The sequence below is a fragment of the Mchenga conophoros genome, linkage group LG3 (assembly GCF_057382185.1).
Source record: "Mchenga conophoros isolate Kocher_MC1m ecotype Shallow Benthic linkage group LG3, M_conophoros_male_GT1.1, whole genome shotgun sequence".
Lineage (NCBI taxonomy): Eukaryota > Metazoa > Chordata > Actinopteri > Cichliformes > Cichlidae > Mchenga > Mchenga conophoros.
The window spans coordinates 55,641,667-55,664,300 of NC_140528.1; positions in this window are offsets into that span (position 1 = coordinate 55,641,667).

Sequence of the window (22,634 nt, forward strand, 5' to 3'; positions counted from 1 at the left end):
AGAGACAACAAAGACAATCACTATCACAGTCACACCTATAGCCAATTTATAATCACTGTTAAGACCCTAGTGACACGGGCCTAGAGACTGGTCAGTGACCCCTTACTTTTTTGTATGAACCCATCTGGTGCATCTTTGAATGTGTATTTGCTAACGAGTTGCCATCTGATTGCTGGAGGTTGCAACCAGTTGGTAAGTGGTTTCTGGAGGTTGCTAGATAGATAAAAATGGTGCTGCACCAAAAAACTGTTTTCGATTGCTTCATTTGCTATCAAATTCCATTGCATGGAACATGCTGACGCATCTGAAAACACTCACCAATTACTTGTCGAGCGGTAGTTTGGCACAAAACATAAATAGAGAGCTTAACCTTAAAAGCACGGTGAGTACTTGGTGTTTACATGGAATGTGCGAACTGGTCTGCAAACTACAGGTGACCAAAGCAATCACAAGAAAGTTTTTGGTGCAGCACCCTCTTTGTGACTGATCTCCACTAGCAACAGCCACCAACCACTCACAAATATTAATTTTTCCCTAACAACTAGAGGTTTCCAGCAGATTGCAGACCTGTCTCTTGGATTGTTTGACTGAGGCCTAAGTTAAATGGTAAATGGCCTGTATTTATATAGCGCTTTACTAGTCCCTAAGGACCCCAAAGCGCTTTACATATCCAGTCATCCACCCATTCACACACACATTCGCACACTGGTGATGGCAAGCTACATTGACAAGCATGTCCTTGGACTGTAGGAGCTGACTTCACACAGGAAGTCCTCAGCCATCCAGGAAGCTGAAACTAGAAACCTTCTTACTGTTATTGAAGACTCAACCACTCCACCACTAAGCTCTACTCAAGGAGTGTCATATAATTCACAATTCAGCAATCCTTATTTAATGTAAGTACATCCTTTCTGTTCATCCTCAATCTAAAACCAGTTGTTTCAGCTCATTTCCCTCTACAGGAACTTATTTTTGAACGGCTCCCCCTTCCCAAACAAGTCCGAACAATGGTCACTTTGAAGTAGTGATATATTAATTGACTCTCCTTGCACAATGTTGTGTCTGTGAAACACATGGCAACATATTAACAGAAGAGGAGGAGACTTATTTCCATAGATGTTATAGAGCGGTCTCAGTTCCCACAATTGCACACAAATGGCTAAGAAGACACACTCTACACAGGAGGTGGGGTATGTTTGTGGTTAGGGTTGTGGAACTATCAGTGGCTTATTCCATCATTTGCCGAAGCTCGGGGGGTAATAGGGAAGAACTCCACCAAAGCACCAGAAACCACAGTAAAGCATTTCTGTTGATGGAGTGAGAGAGAAAGAATGGAATGCAAAAGAGACAGAGAAGCAAAGAGAGAATGAAAATTGACAAAAGAGAACAAGCAACTATCCATCTCAAGGACAGATGGTGAGAAATAGACGATAGAATGGAAAGAGCAGTAAGAAGTGTGACTACAGTACGTCCATGGGGGTATGGCTGCCAAGTCTCAGTAAATTAGGAGTTTTTAAGAGTTCAAAAGATCAAAACAAAGATCTCAACACAACCACTTGCATCTTGGATCCAATCACAAATAATGACATTAACAAATTTAATCTGAATGGCCTTACAGCTATAATACATTTTTTATATTTTCTAGTCATGTCAATCTTCTACAAGCATAGAAACTAATATATTTGCAGTTCTGAATTCTTGGCTGGACCCACAGATGCAAGACTAGAAACAGAGAAAAACACAAAGGAGAAGATGAAAAAGGCCGAGCGTTCATTGCACTGAGACACCAAAAACACAAGTTGTAGCAAACCGCAGGCGAAAGTTCAAGGTGCTGAAAGAAATTTCTGTAAAAGTTCAATTGCTCTGACAAGGAAGGCAATTACTGCATATGCCATGCCGGTGTGTCACCGCTCTGTGGTGGATAATGAAACAGAGAGGGCAGGGAGTTTAAAAGAAAAAAATGAACAAATTACCTTTCACTCAGTCAGTTCAAACAAAGGCGCAGAAAGATGAATGACACCAGGAGAAAACAGGAGAAATTACTGAGAAAGGTGAAAAGCAAAGAAAAGAGGGGGAACGGGGACATCTATTAACATTACAGTAAAAACACAAGCTCTCACTCTAACCTTGACATTTTAAAAGCCTCTATGAGGAATTTTAACTCTGAGGTCAAAATAAAAAAATACCAGAGCACGGTGTTTTTCAGAAGTCATTGAAAGGAACCTAAACAACTCCAGGACTCTTTTTAAAGTAATTAATGGTGTCACAGAGGCTCCACCAAGTATAAGTATAGACCCCTCCCTGGAGAAATGTGAGAATTTTTTTAATCATGAATTAAATTGATAGCAATGGGACTATTATGCCTTTTCTACAATGACTAAAAAAGCTGTTCACTTCATCTCCATCTATGGAAACTCTGACTGAGATGATTAATAAAATTAAGCTCTCTTCGTGTGCCCTGGATATCCTGCCTGTGGGGAAGTTAATGAATCTATCAGTCCACACATTCTATCTCTAAAAAACCCTGGATAATTGGATCATTTTAGACCCATTTCCAAACTTCCCTTTCTCTCCAAGGTTTTAGAAAAGATTGTTGCTGAACGGTTGATTGCTGTTTTAAAACAGAAATGAACTCTTTGAACTATTCCAGCTGGGTTTTAGAGCAAACCACAGCACAGAGACAGCTCTGCTCACAGTGATCAATGACGTGCTACTTGCCGCTGATGATGGCAAATTCTCTGTTTTAGTTTTATTATATTTGAGCGCTACAGTATTTTGGGGGGTTATCTTCAGTACTGAATTGGCATTTCAGGTTCAAAGTAGGTCTTTTACTATTGTCACTGGCAAGTCACATCCACTTTCTATAAAGATGACCTGTGGTGTACTTCAGGGGTATGTTCTCCGACAGTGTTTCCATAGATACATCTGGTCCAAAATGCAGCAGTTGGCCTTACTAAAACCAAAGAAAGAGAGCACATTACTGTTACTTTAGCTTCTTTTCACTGGTCACCCCCTTTTTTTAGAAGTGACTTTAATTAATTGATTAAATGCTCACTTTTAAGACTTTGAGCTTACACCAAAATATATATCTCAGACGACTCACTGACCCTGTATGCCCCTGGTCATAACCTAGGGTCCTTAGCCAAGTCTCTGCTGGCCGTCCCACAATATCAGCTGACAAAAAGGGTGATGGGGCTTTTTTCTGTCAGGGCACTCTGTCATTGGAAAAACAACATCCCTGAGGAGATCAGACCTGCAAGCTCCTTGTCATCCTTTAAATCCCTCATAAAGACATATTTTTAGAATCAAACCTTTTCTTTGCCCCTGGTTATTTTGTTGCTCTTTCTAATTGTTTTATCATCTCTTTTTAGTGATAATTTTAAATTATATTAATATTTGGAAAAATGCTTTTCATTGACCTGTTTTTTTTATTTTTAAATGTTTATGTGAACGTTCTCATTCATCCAGGTCATCATAGTGTAAGGAGATTGAAAAGAGAAGCTTCTGGACTTCATTAGGTTTCTTAAAGATGTTTCGCCTCTTATCCAAGAAGCTTTATAAGTTCTAAGAGCAACTAGAGGAGTTCCAGATTTTAAGCACTCTGGGAGTGTCCCGAGTCATGGACCCCCTAATGTTCTACCTAATCACACGAGCTAAGGTGTGGAAACGGGTGTAGATCACAATCAGCCAAGGTTTTGGGTGAACCCACTATGAAACCTAGCCCCACCCTATCATGTGATTTCCTGAGGTCAAATGGTCCAGTCTGGGGAAGGGACTGTCGTAAACCACCACCTCTGTTCGAAGATGGTCATTGACAGTAGACATAGATGGCTTCTTTCACTCCTCTTTCAAACCATTGAGCTTCTCTGTTCAAAATGTGAACATTGGCATCCTCGAAAGACTGACCTTTATACTTTAGATGGAGATGAACAACTAGACGGGACAACTAGACTGTCCCGTCTAGTTGTCTCTTCTATGTTGTTTTTAAATGTTCTTTATTCCTTGCTTTTAATCTCATTGTGCTACCAGTCTCCCGCTTCTGAATGTAGTTTTACCTTTATCTTTTTAAAACATTTTATCACTACTTGCTTCCTGTCTTGTCATGTGGAAGTTTGTTTTGAAAGGCGCTACAGAATAAAGATCATTATTTTAATATCTGCACCTCTGATTTTTAGCTAATCCGAACAGTTTCATGTTGTGTGTTCTTCACAAACATTCTATTTCTGCAAAGAAATCCCCCAAACAAAAAGCTACATTGTGGTCATTCATCCAGCCGAATAATTCTCCTTCTGCAATTACATGAGATGGAGTGAAATGAGAGAGGGATGAGAGAAACAGGAGGATGAGTGCCAGGGATGAGTGATGCTCTGATTAAAAGGAGGAGAGTTGTGATGTTAATGACGCATCTGTCCGCTGCACCTGACCCTAATACCTGCAAATGGCCTCACTGACATCTATCGGGGGGTGCATCTGTCTTTGAATATCTGTAACAGCCGTTATTCCTCTAGGAATCTGACACGTCTTTCGGCATCTTCTTATTTAGACACCTGGGGAAGACAGTTACGGATGGACCACCTGCAGCAAGATATTTAAGGATGGACCGATGAAGGCGACCGAAATGCTGAAAGATCCACAGACAGTGAATATCTCCAAGGCCAAAAAATTGATCCTTATGTTGAGGCAACTCAGCTCAAGCTGTAGGCATTGAGAGAGGAACCACACACAGATTTGTTGTTTAGCACTGCTTACTATTCAAGATGATTTCTTATTTTGTACAATAACTTTAACATATCTAATGACTTTCACCCTGATATGAGTTATGCGTCGAGCATATCCTTTTCCCACATTTTAGACTTTATTAGTTCATGTACAAGTGCATTAGATTTTAAGCTCATATTTCAGCTCTCTACAAAACTGCAACTGCAATTGTTACACCATCCACAAGCGTAGTAATGCTTTAATTAATTTTTTTTCTTTTCTTTTTTTACTTAAATGACCTCGGACAAGAAAACCTAATTTCTGCTGTTTAATACTGAAGAAATTTAAACTTTTTAAAATTATGCAAAATTGCAGAATATTTTTAAGGTTATCTGCTATAAAAAGCCAAGCCGGGAAAATCTCCTTCATGTTTTTCTGTGTTTTATTCTCAATTACTTTGACACAAAGGCATCTGCTGTGATGCTCACACCTCTGATAAAGTCTCACAGTATCAGTACTGATAAATGATCAGAAATTCAATATTTCTGACTATGTGAGTCATAATTGAATCGAATCGGGACCTCGTGAATCGGAATCGAATGGATTATAGAAATCAGTGATGATACCCAGCCCTAGTGAGCAGCCTAGGCCCGGCAGAAGTAGATGGAGCTGTGGGTAAAAAGAAAAGATGAAAAGAACTGTTGATACATTTTTTATTAAGGCCTGATCCGTCTGAAATTCATAGCCAGTGCTCTGACATGGAGCCATCAATCTCTCAATGCTGAAAAAGCACAGTGTGTCCAGAAAACACATTATATGCTGCTATAAATGCACTGCCCAAGTGTCTCCTCTTCAGTGGCAGGCAGCAGCAAACAGGTCGTCAGAGGAGGCCTGTGTGATGATTAAGTTTAACATTGTCTACAATATTGCCAAAGAGTGCCAAAGCACTTTCAGCACAAGCACTTTTTCATTTTTTTTTTGAAGAAATGTGCTTCAAATAAAGAACTTTGTGTTGACAAAATTGTTAATTAATCGTTTGCAAATGAATATTGTCTGTAATAACAGCAATTTCCCCCAAAAAAATTGCACATGTAAAACCGCAGTGTTAAAAATTTGGGTGCACCTAAATTTTTTTTCTTTTTTTTGTTTGGCGCACCAGTGCAACCGTGGCAAAAAGTTAGTCTAGAGCCCTGCCCTGTGCCTAATCGCTTTGGGGAAGAGTTCAAAAGGGCAGTTTGGGTACAGTTTCAAGGGTCATACTACAATGTGGGGTATGTGGCTGTTGAAAACAGGTTATAAAAGATGAAAAAAAATATCATTTTTGTAATCTACATTTTGATGCCAAGTTCATCTTCCTGACATGAAGCCTTCTGTTTCAAAAATGATTTTATAATAGAGTCATATGCCACTTATATCACACTTGTGATAATAGTTTTGGCTGTAAAAAGGAGGATAAAAATTGCTGTTCATGTTCTAACATATAGTTTCGTGCCATCGTTCATTTCTTTTTATGTTGCTTGGACAATGGAAACAGAGAAAAGGAGGCAAAAATAGAGATTGTGCAGTGAGCTTGCATGTCAGTTTTTGTGACCACCTGTGTTCTTCACCACAGCCTTAACTCTCTTTGACAAGACTTGTAATTTCTTTAAGTAGTCTTCAGGAATAGTTCTTCAGGCTTCTTGAAGGACATTCAAGGCTCTTTTTTCAGTGCTGGCTAGTAGTTGTTCTATGCTTTGTAAAGACGGTCCAATGCTGCTTCAATAATGTTGAGCTCCAGGCTCTGTGGCGACCAATCAATTACTGATAGTGTTGCGTTGTGTGTTTTTTATCTAGGCACACTTTTACTGCATTGGCAGTGTGTCTGGGATCACTGACAAGCTGAAAAATGAACCTGTTGCCAGTCACTCTCCAGATGGCATTACATGGTGGATCAACATCTGATCAGTGTTCATGATTCCATCAGTGTTGACAAGATCTCCAACAAAACTGGCCGAAATGCAACGCCAAACCATGACAGAGACTCCACCATGTTTTACAGATGGCTTTAGAGACTCACTGTTGTATCTCTCTCCTGACCTCCTCCCTGCATAGTGATGATAATTTGAACCAGTAATTTCACATTTGTCCAGTTTCCGAAGAACACACAGCACAAAGTGCATATGGCACGTTTTGAGCTAATAGCTCTTAGTACTATTTTATGACTTTCAAACATAAGTTACATGTGTCTTTGCCATTTTTAGTAGATCCAACTGAGCGCTAGTAACAAAGTGCCTATCACTGTTTAGGCAGTGTTGTGCAGACATGACACTTTGAATGACTTATAGGTCAATCTTTAAAGTGGCTTAACAAACAAACAAACAAACAAACAAACTAACAAAGAAAATCATCTAAAAAACATTAAGGTACAAGGATTGTACTAAAAGTGAGAGAAAAAGCAGCCAATTTCCAAAGAAAGCATGAAGATCAAAGGTTCAAGACCGCTTTACAATATTACAAAAAAAAGTCAGTTTCCTTCGAAACAAAATTTAAAGTAATGAGAGGTGGCTTACGGTATTTGCACAGTACTTTATAACAGTTTGGATTTATAACTTTCTTAGTTATATGTTCAATTATAATTCCAACTATTGTTTGGACATAAAATTGGTCCAATAACTTTCTTGAACAAGTTTTATTAATGTGAATTACCCTGGTAACATTACATTTTTGTGACAACCCTGATCAACACACAGAATGGTCGTCAAAGTGAGCAGTTTGGTTGGTTTAATGAAGAAAGTACTGTGTGATGAAGTCTGGTTTCACCATGCACTCATACAGGCTTTCCATTTAGTCAGCATGTTTTTTCACCTTATATTTCCATTCAGTATTATTTATATAGCACAGCAGGTGCTTTTTCCTTTCAGAACCTAAATAATCAGACAAATCCTGAAGAGCAAGCACTTGGCGACATCAGAGAGGAAGAACTCCCTTTACACATCTGACAGAACCAGTCTAAGGGAGGGGTTGCATTCTACCACAACTAGTTGAGCTTTGAGGGGAAAGTAAATGGAGAAAAGCAAAATAAAGACAGACCAAAATCAACAAAGTTAATGACCTACATTAGAAGCATGTAAATGCATGAATGAAAAGAAGGGAGAGGCAAATCTTTCATTACAAGAAGTGAGATTCAGTTATTTGTTGGACTGGCAAACAGCCCACCTTGTCATCCTGCATCAATTCAAGAATACATTTACAGAAAAAAAATACTTGTTTTCTCCCATTTCTCTCTCACCTGTGAGGTTTAATTTATGTAAAAATTCTGCAATTAAAGGATCAGAACTTCTCCACCTTCATGACGTCATTTGTCCAGCTTAGAGGACTAAACTAAAACACATAACCCACGGTGTATTTAACATTATCAATGTGTCCTGACTGGCCATGGCAATTTATTAAAAGGAAGGTCATAAATGTTGGTTGTTCCATTAATTTTTTATAAAGCCCTTATTTAAAAACATCATGATTTCCATTATTAAATATGACGCTGTCTCATCTCGTGCCCTCGGTAATGGCGGCAGAGGTAATCCTGGGTAAGTCTCCATATATCAAGCCTCCAGCATGAGTTCACTGCCAGTAATTGCACATGTGGCATCAGGTCTCATCTTTATGGTGAAACACTGAACAACAACAAGAAAATGGGAGAGATTTACTGTAATGCTGAGGTCAGTCGTTTTTTATAACTCACAGAGAAAAACACGCACACGGATCCACACAGTATCAAGCCAGACAGATATGACATCATCGTGGTCTGTGATTCAGTCGCCACTGGCGACTACCGCAACCAAAGCACATGACTGCACACTCGTATATCAAGACCCCTGTGGTGTATGAGCGTGTGTGTGTTTTCTGATGGGGGATCTTTGAGTTTGGAAAAGCTGACAGCTCTATCCATTTTTCTGTCCACATGCTCCCCTGATGAATGTCTGTCTCTCTCAGCTTTTTCAGCTTTGATTGCGACTGCCTGTCTTTAACTTTTACCCTACGAATGTTATGTGTCTCTTTTATTGTGACTTTCAAATCATCCCAAACAAATACACTTCTCGTGACCTCACAGCCATTTTGCAGCACAAAGCACCAAGAGAAATAAAGAGGAAATGTTACTGGGGCTTATTCCATGAACTGCATACAAAAGATGGACATGGCATGATGTCACTCATTGGTTTTGGACTCTGGAGCCTTAACATTAGCATTTTGGCCACTGCCACATTAGGGCTTTTCTTAGAACTAGAAGTTAAGGCCAGGAACCTGGGTTAGACCACAGTCACACACTCTAGGCCAACTGGCTAGTCAACAATCTGTCTGGTTGTAAAGAAAATAGATATTCTTTGATTGATTTTGAAATAGCTGGAGGCCGATGATATGGGAAGTTAGTTGCAAAGACTATTATAGTGCTGCCCTGAAAACCTTCTTGGGATTGCTTTGATCGCCAGCAGGTTGTTGTGGTTGTTGTTTGCATGGAAGATGCTGACTTGTCTGCAAACACTCACCAACTAGTCAGCAAGTGGTAGCGAAACTGTGAAAAGTGCCACACAAACTGGAAATGTAGTGTTCAGCTTCAAAATAAAAATTGTGTTGTGTGCAACTTTTGCTTTGAAGAAAAAAATGTTCTCATTTTCCAGTTTGCAATACACTTCTGGCAAAGCATCTACATTTCCACTCAGGTAGTAGTTAGGGAGTGCAGACCAGTTGGTGTCTTCTATGCAAACTATAAGCAAGCAAAGCAATCAGGATTTTTTTTTTAATAATACACAGGTGATTGCCAATTGGTATAAAGGCCTGTGTTAGGGTTAGGGTTAGGGTTTTATCCTTGATAAATTGCATCCATAGACTTCATAGGTGTAACATAAAGACATAACTATTTACTAACTAGTTTGCAAAAATGTTTTGCATCAACTTTTTAAAACAGTCATGCCTCTTGTGCCCTGGATAACTTGCTATGAAGTGGTAGTATAAAATAAATAAAATATAAAATATTTGAATTTTGACTGGGACATGTATTTTTCTTTCCTCTTTGATAAATCTTGAAGTTACACCCTCTTTGTTCCTATGACGTCCACTGTAAAATTTGGTATGTATTGTTCCCAGTGTTGGGTAAGTTACTTTAAAATAGTAACTTAGTTACATTACTAGTTACTTCTCTCAAAAGTAACTCAGTTACTTCAAGTTACTCGTTACTTTCAAAGTAACTAGTTACTAGGGAAAGTAACTTTGGTTTTACTCAGAGTTCTCTTGTTAATGTGTTTCTTCCATAACTTTGCCAGTCTTCTAGCTTGCTTACTTGCCACAAGTGCACTGTGCCACCTACCAATAGAAGGGAAAATATAATGTATAATATATAATGCATATTTCCACGAGAGAAATCCCACGCCTGGACCGTCATTGACTGCTGCCATGATTCTAGCCTACATCACAGAGTCATGTGCGCCTTTTACATCCAACACAAAAACTGCAGTCGTGGTGCTTTGATTGTACTCAGAACTCTGAAATTCTGCCTTCTGAATAGGAAGATGTAGGCAACACCAGACTGCAGATGAGCTGCATACAGGGCTGGACTGGGACTGGGAAAATTGGCCCGGGCATTTTGACTAGAGACCGGCCCACCATTATAGGAAAAATCATAAAGCCTTTGAATGAAAATAAACACTGTTGTGACAGTGATGTACACTGTCTTGATGGTATATATGCATCAATCTATCAATCGTTTGTTGTAAGATTCAGATAATTATTTTTTAAAAGCTAGACATTTTAAATGAGAATAAGAAAGAAAGGTATTTCTTTGTGCCCCCCTCTCCCTGTTAATGCCCTACATGCCCCCCTGGCAACACTTTGCTAGACCCGCCCCTGCACAGTTACCAGCTGTCAGCTACCTAAAAAAGGATCCTGGTGTTATTTGTCTCTCAGAAACAGTTCATAACTTCCCTTCAACTCATTCATGTTAACTAAAAGGTAAACCTGTTTCTCCATCACCTGTTCAGCTCTGATGATTCAGTAAGGACATCTCCTGGTTTCATCTTCATGTTTCCCTCTCACCAGATAACCAAACCATATCATGACCAGCAGGTTTACAGCTGTGGCTCCAGCAAACATCAGCTGATACTAGAAAGTAATATTAAATAAATTCTAACAACAGCTGATCAAGCTTAAACGTGCTGCTGTTGTTTAGCGCGACATCCCCTGGTTTCCTCTTTCGGCGCAAAGTGAGCGATAAACAAACAAGAGAGCCGATCAGCTGATCATTGATCAGTTTTCATGATTGAAGTAGAAACGGGAGAGGGAGGGTGAGAGGATGAGAGAAGAAGAGGCAGCTGTGCAGCGTAAACACAGAATAACTCAAGCTTTGTGTCTTTTTCATTGTAGCTGAATTACGGGACAAACTGTTCCTTTTCACCTCAATAAGAAACGCGTAATATTTTCTCTGAATACCAGACGGGACGGTTGGCAACTCTAATAACTTATGAACAAAATAAAGTTCAACATCAGTAACATCATAGCACCCACCCAGCTGTATAGAAACTCCGTCATGCTAGCTAGTACGCAGTACGAAAAAGTCAGCATAACGAAAATAAACTCCACCTAAACTTGGTTCATATCTGACCCAGAGAGACTGCAGGTCATAACTTCTTACCTGAAGTTCAGTTCACACTTGGACCGGCAGCCGCCTCGGGTCTCTTTTCCTTCTGCGTCCCTTTTCCTTCATCCACCTGCTGGCCTCCACCACTTGCTAATGTTACTGAATCTGTGGAAGCTCCGCGATAGCCACCACACGAAGTAACGAGTAACGACCCTATCTAAATCCCAGTAACGAGTAACGCGTTCCTGATTTTGGCATAATAACTAGTTACCGTGCTCGTTACCACAATAATAACGTAGTTACTGTAACGCGTTACTTAATAACGCGTTAGTCCCAACACTGATTGTTCCTCACAAAAACCTATATGATCATTTAATGTGATTACAGCAGCCCTGGAAAAAACACACACCATGTGCTGAATGTTGGATTTCTTCTGAGTCATTAATTTACCTGATTTTATACTAATAATATACTTTATTGTATTGTTAATAAGGATATCAGCCAATTATTACATGAATTACATTGTACACATATTGCCTGCAGGTGTCTTTGATAGTGAACTCCGTCAGTGTTAATTGTAGCACACTGTTATTTCTGCTTTATGATGTCATCATATGCTGAGGTCCACCAGTGACCTCTGATGAGGTGTAAATTGCACCAATTAGCTTCATGGCTCCTTCTGTGTCCGTCTGCCTCCAGAACAGTGCAATCAATTGATCTCATAAGTATCAAATGCTGAATAATAAACGCAGACTCTCAGACTCTCAGACTCAAACTCTTAGACTGGATTGACCCCAGCCCTCCATTAATGCCCCGTGGTGCCCAAAGTGATCAATGCAACAATTTTCCTCATGGCGTCACCAGATATAAAGCGACAGGGCTCTTAAAACCCATTTTCTATTACCTGTTTAGGGAATACAGTTGCCAGTAATATAAGAATATTCAACTTAGTGGATTTAGCAGTATATTGACAGAAAGATAAATGTCAGTCATATTTATAGACTGAATGATGTTATGCTTTGCTCAAGACGTGAGTGGTTTCTTATGCGACTGCTGTGTTTATAATGCCCAGGGTATGCAACCACAAATAAGCAGCAGACTGAAGCATACACTTTAACCCTCTATAACTGTTTAAAAACAGATAAATTAAAAAAATAATAATCAGCAGATGCAAAAATAATGAAAGCCAAAACAGACTTACTGGCACGATGGAAGATGCAAGATGGCCTGACAGCAATGACAGAGCTCATGATTCAGTCTAAGGCTACATTCACACTGCAGGTCTTAATGCTCAATTCTGATTTTTTGATCAAATCCGATTTTTTTGTCTGCTCGTTCACACTACAAATAAAATGCGACAGCAAACGCTCTCTAGTGTGAACGCTCAAAGCGGCCCGCATGCGCAAAAGAATATGTCACACACAACGCGCTCTGTTTAGACCCAGAGCAACAGTATTGTTTGACTGATGGCCCTTAATATAAAGACTTCGGTCTTCACGTTTCCCAATTTTTGCTTTAAGTTATTTTGTTATTTACATAATAATGTAAATAACCTAATAATGATCCTTATTGCCGTTTAAGAGAGGAGCGGTGCTTCAAAGGATAGCTGTAGATTTCTGTCAGAATCTGCAGATTATACAGTACAAATAAAATGTTTACGTTGTCTTCCCAACAGTTTCACTGACATCCACACTGGATGGCCAGGAAGCGTTTGCGATGTCTTCTCGGGCGCTTCTCTGGCGCTGATAATTGGCTTCAGTCTTGTGTCGGTGACGTAAAAGGCGGATTTAATGCGACTTGACCGTTCAAACAGCAGTCGCTTTCTAAAACATCGGATATGTATCGGATTCAGTACCACATACGAAAGTGACCCAGATCGGATTTGAAAATATCGGATTTGCGCCGTTCACACTGTCATAGCATGATCGGATATGGGTCGCATAGGGTCAAAAAATCGGATTTGATGCGCTTTCGCCTGCAGTGTGAACGTAGCCTTAGTAAAGCCACAGTATAACAACCAATATATAACTGTAAATCTATGACTGTGTGACAGTTCAGCTATGGGAGGCGTAGAAAACACTGACCATTTCTCTGTGTCAGGAACGATTAAGAATAATTAGTATGTAATTGCAGGTTGGGCCATGTGCAAAGATGAACACTCAGAGCAAAGACATCTCCAAACAGCTGCATGCAAAATGTTCAAATCATGGTTCCTCATTGCAAACTAGAGATGGACCGATCCGATATTACATATCGGTATCGGTCCGATACTGACCTAAATTACTGGATCGGATATCGGAGAAAAATAAAAAATGTAATCCGATCCATTAAATATCACAAAAGCACCTCACAAAACTTGCAACACGCCGTAACTCGCCTCAGAACGTTAGCACGTCGGAGCAGTATGCATCACGTGATAGAGCGGCTGGTCTGGATAGCATGTGGAGCTTCGCTAGCAACCCGGCATTTCATCTCCGACAAAGTTATCCCCGAGAGAAGTAAAGCAAGTGTGTAAGTCCATCTCTGAATGTTTGTAAAGCATTCCTGCGTTAAGCTTAACAACTGATATATGGAGCGACTGCCTCTTCTTGCTGCTACTTCAATCATGAAACTGCTTAATGATCAGCTGATCGGCTTTTCTGTCGCGAGTCCGTCTCTCTTGTTTGTTTTTGGCCCACTTAGCACCAGAAAGAGGAAACCAGCGGATAAACAACAGCAGCACGTTTAAGCTTGATAAGCTGTTGTTAGAATTTATTTAATATTACTTTCTACACCAGGATCTTTTTCTACGCAGCTGACGCTGGTAACTGTGCAGGGGCGGATCTAGCAAAGTTTAGCCAGGGGGGCCGATAGGGCATTAACAGGGAAAAGGGAGCAGAAAGACATACTTTTCTTTCTTATTCTCATTTAAAATGTCTAGCTTTTAATAAATAATTATCTGACACCCAAAGTTTTAATTTGATGTAAAATGAATAGAAGTCCATTACTGTATATAGTAACTATTAAGTCTAATATATATACCCTAGTAAGCTATAGTACTTTTTCCTTTGGGAAGGTACCATCTGTGCAGTCTGCAATTTTGTTGAAGAAAGATGTTGAATCTATTTAATATTTTAATATATTGAAAAATAATTTATTTCTGTGCATTTTTTTTCACACTGGATCAAATTAAGGTTGATTCAGTTGTTATATCTGTAAAGCACTTTGTGATGTCTATCTAGAAATGTGCTATATAAATAAAATTTTACTTACTTTACTACGTCGATTAAGCATCATGAGGTGGAGTGTGAGGGGTGGTTCCCTATTTTTTATTTATTTATTTTTGTTGTTGCTGGGAGTTGGAACCCTATTAGTTAGGTTGCTTAATATTTACGCTAAGTACTCTTTAAAATACCAGAATAGGGAGGATGGTGTAGGTTTAAGTTTATTAGATTGATCAGTATTGCTGAACTATGAAATTTTTTTTTTTGCATACAGGTATAACAGAATAGCTTTAGTGTAGTTGTTGTTTTAAACTTGAGTATGAACTTATACAAAATGCAGCAAGATATTTAAAAAACAGTTTTGTTGAAAAACACTATATCGGATTCATATCGGTATCAGCAGATATCCAAATTTATGATATCGGTATCGGACATAAAAAAGTGGTATCGTGCCATCTCTATTGCAAACAGGGTCAGAAAAATGTCTTAGTACAAAAGAGTTTAGCAAAACACAGTTACCAGTGTGGCTTTTTCATGGATGCTAAAAATATATGTATACACCTCCACTAATATTTGGTTAAAGATCTCTCAAGTTGCAACTCAACTAGATGCTTTTGGTATCATCAACAAACTTCTTACATTATTCTGGCTCAGGGCCGTGCAGAGAGGTTTAAAGGGGCGGGTGCTCAAAGTTAAAAAGGGGCACATTGAACCAGGCTGAATAACAACAACACACATTCATCAAGAATCTAATATGGGAAGGGCAGGGCTGTGTTGATCTGAGACTGTAGACAGTAAAAAGTCCATAGGAGAGATGGTAGCTGATTAAATGTCATGAGATAATAACAAAATGCAAAGATTGGTGACAGCGCTTGGAACCATAAGGCAACAAAAAACTGTGAGAAATAATTTAGGCTCTGCCTGTGAATCACTCTTTGCTTCTCTTCTTCCTTCCATCCCATCATTTCATATATCACTCTCCACTTGCTGTCTATGTGAGAACAAGGCACAACTTGCTATTGCAATAAACTATAATTTAATTATCCACACCTAACAACTCTTGCACTTAATCTATAATAAAATGATGACAGAAAAATGTTATAGCCCTGCCTTTAGTAGCCTCACACAGCTCCTACTGTTTCCTCCTCATGTCCTTACCAGCCATGTCTGGACAATGTTATATCCTGAGTAATAATTTAAAAAAATCCATATACATAAAACACACACATGCACGCACACACAGGGACATTTTAGACCTTCTTCAGAATACTGTATATACTATGGGCATCATGGTGCTGATCCAGAATCCTTACATTATTATTTATTACTAGAGCTACAATAATAAAGCAATGAGGAGGGGGAAGTAATAAATATGAAATAATGTCATTATGATGATTCCATTTGTTTCACTATCCACTCTGTGCAGGGCAAAGCTTATTACATTTTTAAACTGTAGAGATACAATAATTTTACTGCTGTAAAATCCAAATTTTGTCTTATTTAAAATATAAATCTAATATAATCTGCTTCTTAATGTATGTTCTTTAAAATACAGCGTGTGTTTTTAATATATTATAATTATAATAATTATTATGTGGACATGCATATTAGATCGTTTTTTAGTGAAATATAATCCCTCCAGAAAGGCAGGAAAAGCCCGGAAACTTACTTTAAAACTAAATATGTTTCTAAATACTTTAAAACTAAATATGTTCCCTAAAACGGTGACAGAGCTACAGACCCATGACAGCCAGGTAGCCAGCAGCTATGACCAGCACTACCTGTGCAGTTAATAAAAGGACAGGTAATGTTTGTCGCGCTGTTGCACACACAGCACGCTCGTTTGTTTCAATTCGTCAGTTGCCACAAGACAGCTTACCAACGTTTACGTAATAAGCTAATACTCCTGGGTGCTATACACTACAGTGTACGCTGTACACCTACTTACTGGTTTTGTCACATCAGTCTGTGTCTCTGAGTTAATTTGTGTTTCTCCTACAGCTCCGGACCGCTAAAAATGCGCGTGCTCTTTGTGAGCTCGTTCCTGGCTCGTAACCAGCGCGTTCTGCCGTCAAGGGCGATCATTGGTTAAATGTGATCATGTGACTGATACAAGCCAGATCCTTTTATTTAGCAAAACTGTGATTAATAGTTAAATATTATTGTTGAGGGGCACAGACAGGACTCCGCACGCACACACACATAAAAATAAATAAAACATTTTTTTTAAAAAGTTGCCTCAACAAAAGGGCACCTTGGGCACCCATCAGGAAAGGGGCGGGTGCTCAAGCCCCTCTAGCCCCCCCCCCCCCTCTGCACGTGCCTGTTCTGGCTGGATATTTGACCACTCCTCTTGTCAGAATTGGTAGAGTTCATTTAAATTGGTTGGTACAGAGGGCTTTTAAAAATAATCCACAAATTTCAGTAGAGTTGAGGTCAGGGCTTTGGGATCCCAGAAACTTTATGTTTCATCCATTCAAAATTAGTTTTTGATGTGTTTGTCATCATTTACCTGTTGGAACACCCAACTGTGTCCAAGTTTCAACCATCCATTGAGGTAAATTCGAAGAATTTGGAGGTAGTGTCACAGTTCGGCTGTGTGCAGGCAAGAGTAGGACCCAAACGCAAACTCACAGAGTCAAAAGGTAAACTCAAAAAACACAGCTTTATTGCTGGCGTGGAGTGGGACACGAAAAACAATACAAAATAAACTAAACTGGGAAAAACTAAAGCACAAGGAGCCACAGGGAAAAATCACACAGCTATGATGGAGGACGCAACACTGACAAAGAGAAACATGGGGCTTAAATACACTGAGGGATAACGAGGGGGAATGAGCCACAGGAGGAGAGCACAGCTGAGAGTGATTAAGCAGGACGAGGCAAGGGAAGCAAAACTAGAAACATTAACATAGAACAGACTGTGAAAGTAAAACAGGAAACACACTGACGGAACTCAAGACATGTGGACTTAACAGACTGGGGGAGACAGAACATAGGGATCTGAAACATGGAACAGAAAGGCACAGTAGATCAACATGAACATAACAACGCCACAGGGGAAGAGTAAAACTGAACACGATGAACACAGAAACACCAGACCTCTTCACAATAAAACAGGAAACATAATGAGACGTAGACATGACAACCCAAACTTCACAATGTAAGACACAGACATGAAACACATGAAAAGCAGGGGAGATTTACCATAGTTGGAAACACGAGGGGGAAATAATAAGAACTAGAAACACTTAAGCATGATAACAAATGAACTTAGGAACCTGAAGGGCTTACATAAACTAAAACATCAAAATGAACTAAAACTCAAAACACTGGGTCATAAGACCCAGGATCGTGACAGGTAGTCCTAATTCTTAATTATTCCATCCACTTTGCAATGTTCGAGTGCCATTGGAGCCAAAACAGTCCCAAAGCTTGATGCTACCACCACCATGCTTGACAGGTGATACAGTGTTCATAGGTTTTAAAGTGTCAGTTTTATTCTTCCAAACATACCTCTTGTCATTGTCGTCAACAGTGTTGGTCAAGTTACTTGAAAAAAGTAATCAGTAACTATTTACTGATTATTCCCCAAAAAAGTAATCCTGATTACTTATTTTCAAAAATAATCATACAAAATGTAATCAAATGGAAAAGTCTCATTTTAAAAATTGTTTTATTAGTTTTAATCTTTTAACTTTATGCATCAAGCAAAAATTTAATTATATGCAACATTCTCTGACTGGAAGAAATTTGTTTAACATTTAAACTTGTTTTCTGCACATTCCAGCACATAAAATAAAACATGTTTTTGTGTTTACACTCACTCTTTCAAATAAATGCAAGTGAAACACAGCAGAAAATAAATAAAATCAAAGACTAGCGGTCCTGTTGCTCTATTTTCACCTGTATAGCAAGTGGAGGTTTACCCTGGTGCAGGTGTGCTGCAGCGGTCAGTTGAAGAATCCACGAGTTTCTCTGTGAATTTCACATTACGTGGTAGCGCACTCGGTGCTTGCTCGGAAGTTAAGGGGTTTTTTTGCTGTAAAAAGAAGTTTCCTTCCCACGCAGTGAACAGCGGTACACACAGCTGTTGTCACAAATGTCACACTCGCTTACGTCATTTTCACGAGACACTCGCAAGAAAATCACGGTTTTAGTAACGCAGTAACGCAGCGTGCTTACGGGAAAGTAACAGTAATTTAATTACTATTAAATTACTATTGTTTTCGCAATAGTAATCCCTTACTTTACTCATTATTCGAAAAAAGTAATCAGATTACAGTAATGTGTTATAAGTAACGCTTTACTGCACATCTCTGGTCGTCAATGCCTCAATCGCTGACTTGTTTGAGCATAAAACTTTTCTAAAGAAGAAATTTGGCTTGTCCATGTTCTTGTGAGGAACCTTCAAGTCCAAGGTTATGTAAAACTAGCTTCACTGTGGACAGTGATATGGTTTTCCAGCAGGTTCCAATTCATGACAGGCTTCACCCTTGGTGGGTCCTGGGTTGTTCTTGAACTTCCTAACCAATTTCCTCTGACAGTTAGGGTCTTCTTCCAGACTCTGACAAAGTGGTGACACACTCAAATAACTGAAAACTGATGATCTTGACAGTTAGTGTAAATAGGTTTTGGACTTGCCAAATTGCCACTTGTAAAAAAGGATTTAAGTGAGTGTATGTATATCTATTTCTGCCTATATATGTACTTTTGACACTGTGGATTAGACGAGATTGAAAACAAATTCAAACTTGTGCACCCAATTTTTGTTTGTTAAAGGCATTAAAGGTGTCAATGCTGTACAGTTCAAAGAAATAATGAAAAGCCCATGATGAGTGAATGTAAATATCTGACCACAACTGTATACTGTGTTGTAAAAAAAAAAACACAAACTATGAGCTGTAGTTGGCTTAAAAAAAAAAAGATATGTGTGTATTTTTGTCTTTCATATGCCTTTTGATCTGCTGTTTGTGCACCAAAATGAAGAAATAGCAAGCAAGTCAGAAAGTCACTATATTCCCTCCAGCTCCAGAGGTGCTGCGCCAGCGCTTAAGTCTGAACTTTGACCTCTGCTGGATCAATAAACTATCACCTTATTATCAAAAGTTGGATGATCCCTCTGCTGGGCCAGCACTTTAGTTTCTTCCGCTTTTATCGGGTTTCACACTCCGGCAGCTGTTGAGTTTGAAAGCAGCAGGGTGTCCATCTCAGTTATGGTGTGCGCGGATGAGTGTGTGTATTTGTGTGTGTATGAACAGCATCAAAATGTGTTTTACAGCCTGGGACGGTACCGGCCTCGTGTTGTTAGTGGACTGCATTCTTCTCTCTCTTTTCTTAATCACGTACAGACCCACAGTTCAACATCAGGGCAACACAAAAACACACTGCTTTCATCACAGAAAACATCTCTCATTGATATATTTTTCTCATTAGTTCAAAATCTTTTTCCTATTAGCATCTTATACTGTTCAATAGGATATTTTGCTGGAGTATTTGTACATGATAGCAGTATAATTTTCAAAGCGTGTCATGCTTTGAAAACTATATCGTTATCTTGCGTGCCAATGTTTTCCAAAAATGATCTCGCTTCTTATTTAAAAGAGTTTCACCTTTTGCTCCTAAGATCCCTCTGAGCCATGTTTATAGATTTATTTTTCTTTCTAATCAGGATCAAAGAAGCATTTATGATAAAGCTGCAGTCATAAAATGTGGAGAACATTTTGCTGTTTTGAAAAGTTGAAAAGAAGTTTTTTTTTTCTGGGCCAAATGATGCAATTTTCAGTAAACCTTTAATTGAAATGTAAAAGAACTTATAAAACCTAAAAGAAACGCTATATTTCTAAGGCATCTCAGAGGAGAAAGCATTGACCTTCTTTTCATTGTTCTGTTCAGTTATTGTAACAGTTTTGAGGCAGGTCCTAATAAAGGACGTCAGTCCCTCATGCCATGGTCATAGAGACGGATGCTGACAATTTGTTCAAGGTTCTTTATTTGTCACATGCATAGTTATACAAGTATAACACATAGTGAAATGTAGCATTGGAGAAACACGCACATGAGTAGTCTGTCAGAGGTCATTTTGTAGGGCTGTGCGGCAGTTCAACTCCTGTTCCTCCATGCACAAAGCAGCAGATACCCATCCTAGTACTGAGGTAATGCCTTTCAACGGTGCTATCCTGCTCTTCCCCTCAAACTGTCCTGCATACTCGTAAAACTGGAGGAAGTGAACTGCATGTGCAACTTTAATGGGCTGCAGGTACTCTCATATGAATGCAGATTTCTGAGGAATGTTTCCAGTGCCTTGAAGAATCAAGACATGGCATTAGTTTCTATGTTGAACAACAGTCATCTGTAGTCATATTCATGGCCAATCTGTCTCCTCTATATAAAAAGCTGAATATTTTCATCCCACTGTTTTCTTTGAGTGCTATTTGTTAGCATTTAGTGATCAATCATTAAAAACTTCAGCATAGCATGTTTTTAACAAAATTCATTGGACCAGTGTAAGTGAAGGCAATTAATAAATTACTTACTCAGTTTCTGTGGTTTTGAAAATTACTTGCAGTCATTTTATGCGGTGGCAAATATATCAAAGGAAGCTAACATAAATAAAGCAAGCTAGCAAGCTAACATAAATGAGCAGGGCCGGAGGGGCAGTGTTAACATGCATTTTCACTCTTTGTTGCACATAATGTGTTTAGAGCACAGTGGTCTAAATAATTATGTAATGAAAGAAGTCTGAAAACACTAAGATTCTTCCAGCTGTTGGCAGTCTGGCCAAACTCAGTATCCAAGCAAGAACTGCCACCCCCAGTGTTAACCAACAGGCTCTATGATAGAGCCCCATTAGAGTTTGTGAAAAAGGTACAGAACTAGACAAGATGAACACCAGGACAACTCAACAGCTAGCTGATATCATCTCTATGGCAAAGCACAGTGGCAGCAGCCTTGCGCTTCTCAGAGGCAGTTAGAGAGACAGTCTGTGGCAGGGAAGGGCCTGTTTCTGATGAACGACCTGAAATTGGGCTGTTGGTTAAACTATCAGTACAACAGTGACTAATGTTTTCAAATTGTGATTATGATTTATGTAGTTCAGATTAACCCTCTGTACCCAATAACAGCCACAGCCAGCTGCTCAATGGATGCACTACGATTTGTATGTAAAACATTTTCTGCACACTATGTTTTAATGTCTTTGAATAATTTAACACTTACTATAAATCAGGAATAAAAAAGTGCTGATTAAATATTTTAGTGAAATTTTACATTTTTACCCCAAGTCATCTGTAATGCTCTTGCCAGCATTCATTGGTAGCAAGCAGGCAGTAGGCAACCTTTATTGTGGCAAATGCAAGCTCCAGAGTCCAAAAAGTTAATGACAATACTTAACACTGGCTGGTGACAAGCAGGGAAGTTAGCATAATAAAAACAGCTAGACAAGACATGACACCAGACATGACAACAAAGGACAAGAGAACTGAGGTCATAAATACACAGAGGCTGATCAGCAGAAAAGGGCACAACAGGCAAATGAACCTTGCAGGAACCTCAGGATATCAACACACTTGCTTGAGTCAAAAACTGCTGGCAGAGCTTATAGCTTGTTCTTTAAGAGAAATTGGCTGCAGAATTCAGAGGAACAGTTCAAACTTCTCACCTCTCTCTCATCTCCCTCGTCTGTCATCTTCTCTAAGGCCATGAACCTGACAGGCGTTAAATTATACCTTTGTTCCTCCTTCCTTTCCACCACCTCTTTCCTCAATCATACTCTACTGACCTCTACACATGTACGCACACACATGTGGCACATGGGATGTGAGTACATGTGGGACAGGAACTAGCATGCTTGAATCTAACAGATCTCTGCCATATATTATTGAAATGTTGTATCGTGTATTAAATTCAGGCAGCTGCAGTGGAAAACTGACTGACTGGGTCAGATAATATACAGCAGGAAGAAGGATAGCTCAGAGAGGCTGTTTGACAGAAAACACATTATGTTTTAGGCTTTATTTTAGCCATTTAATACAACAAGTACATGCATACCTAGATAAGAGAGGAAGCTTTCACAAAATGAAATGTTGTTTTTATGTGGTGAAAAAGGAGTGAAAATGAACAATTTAGTCA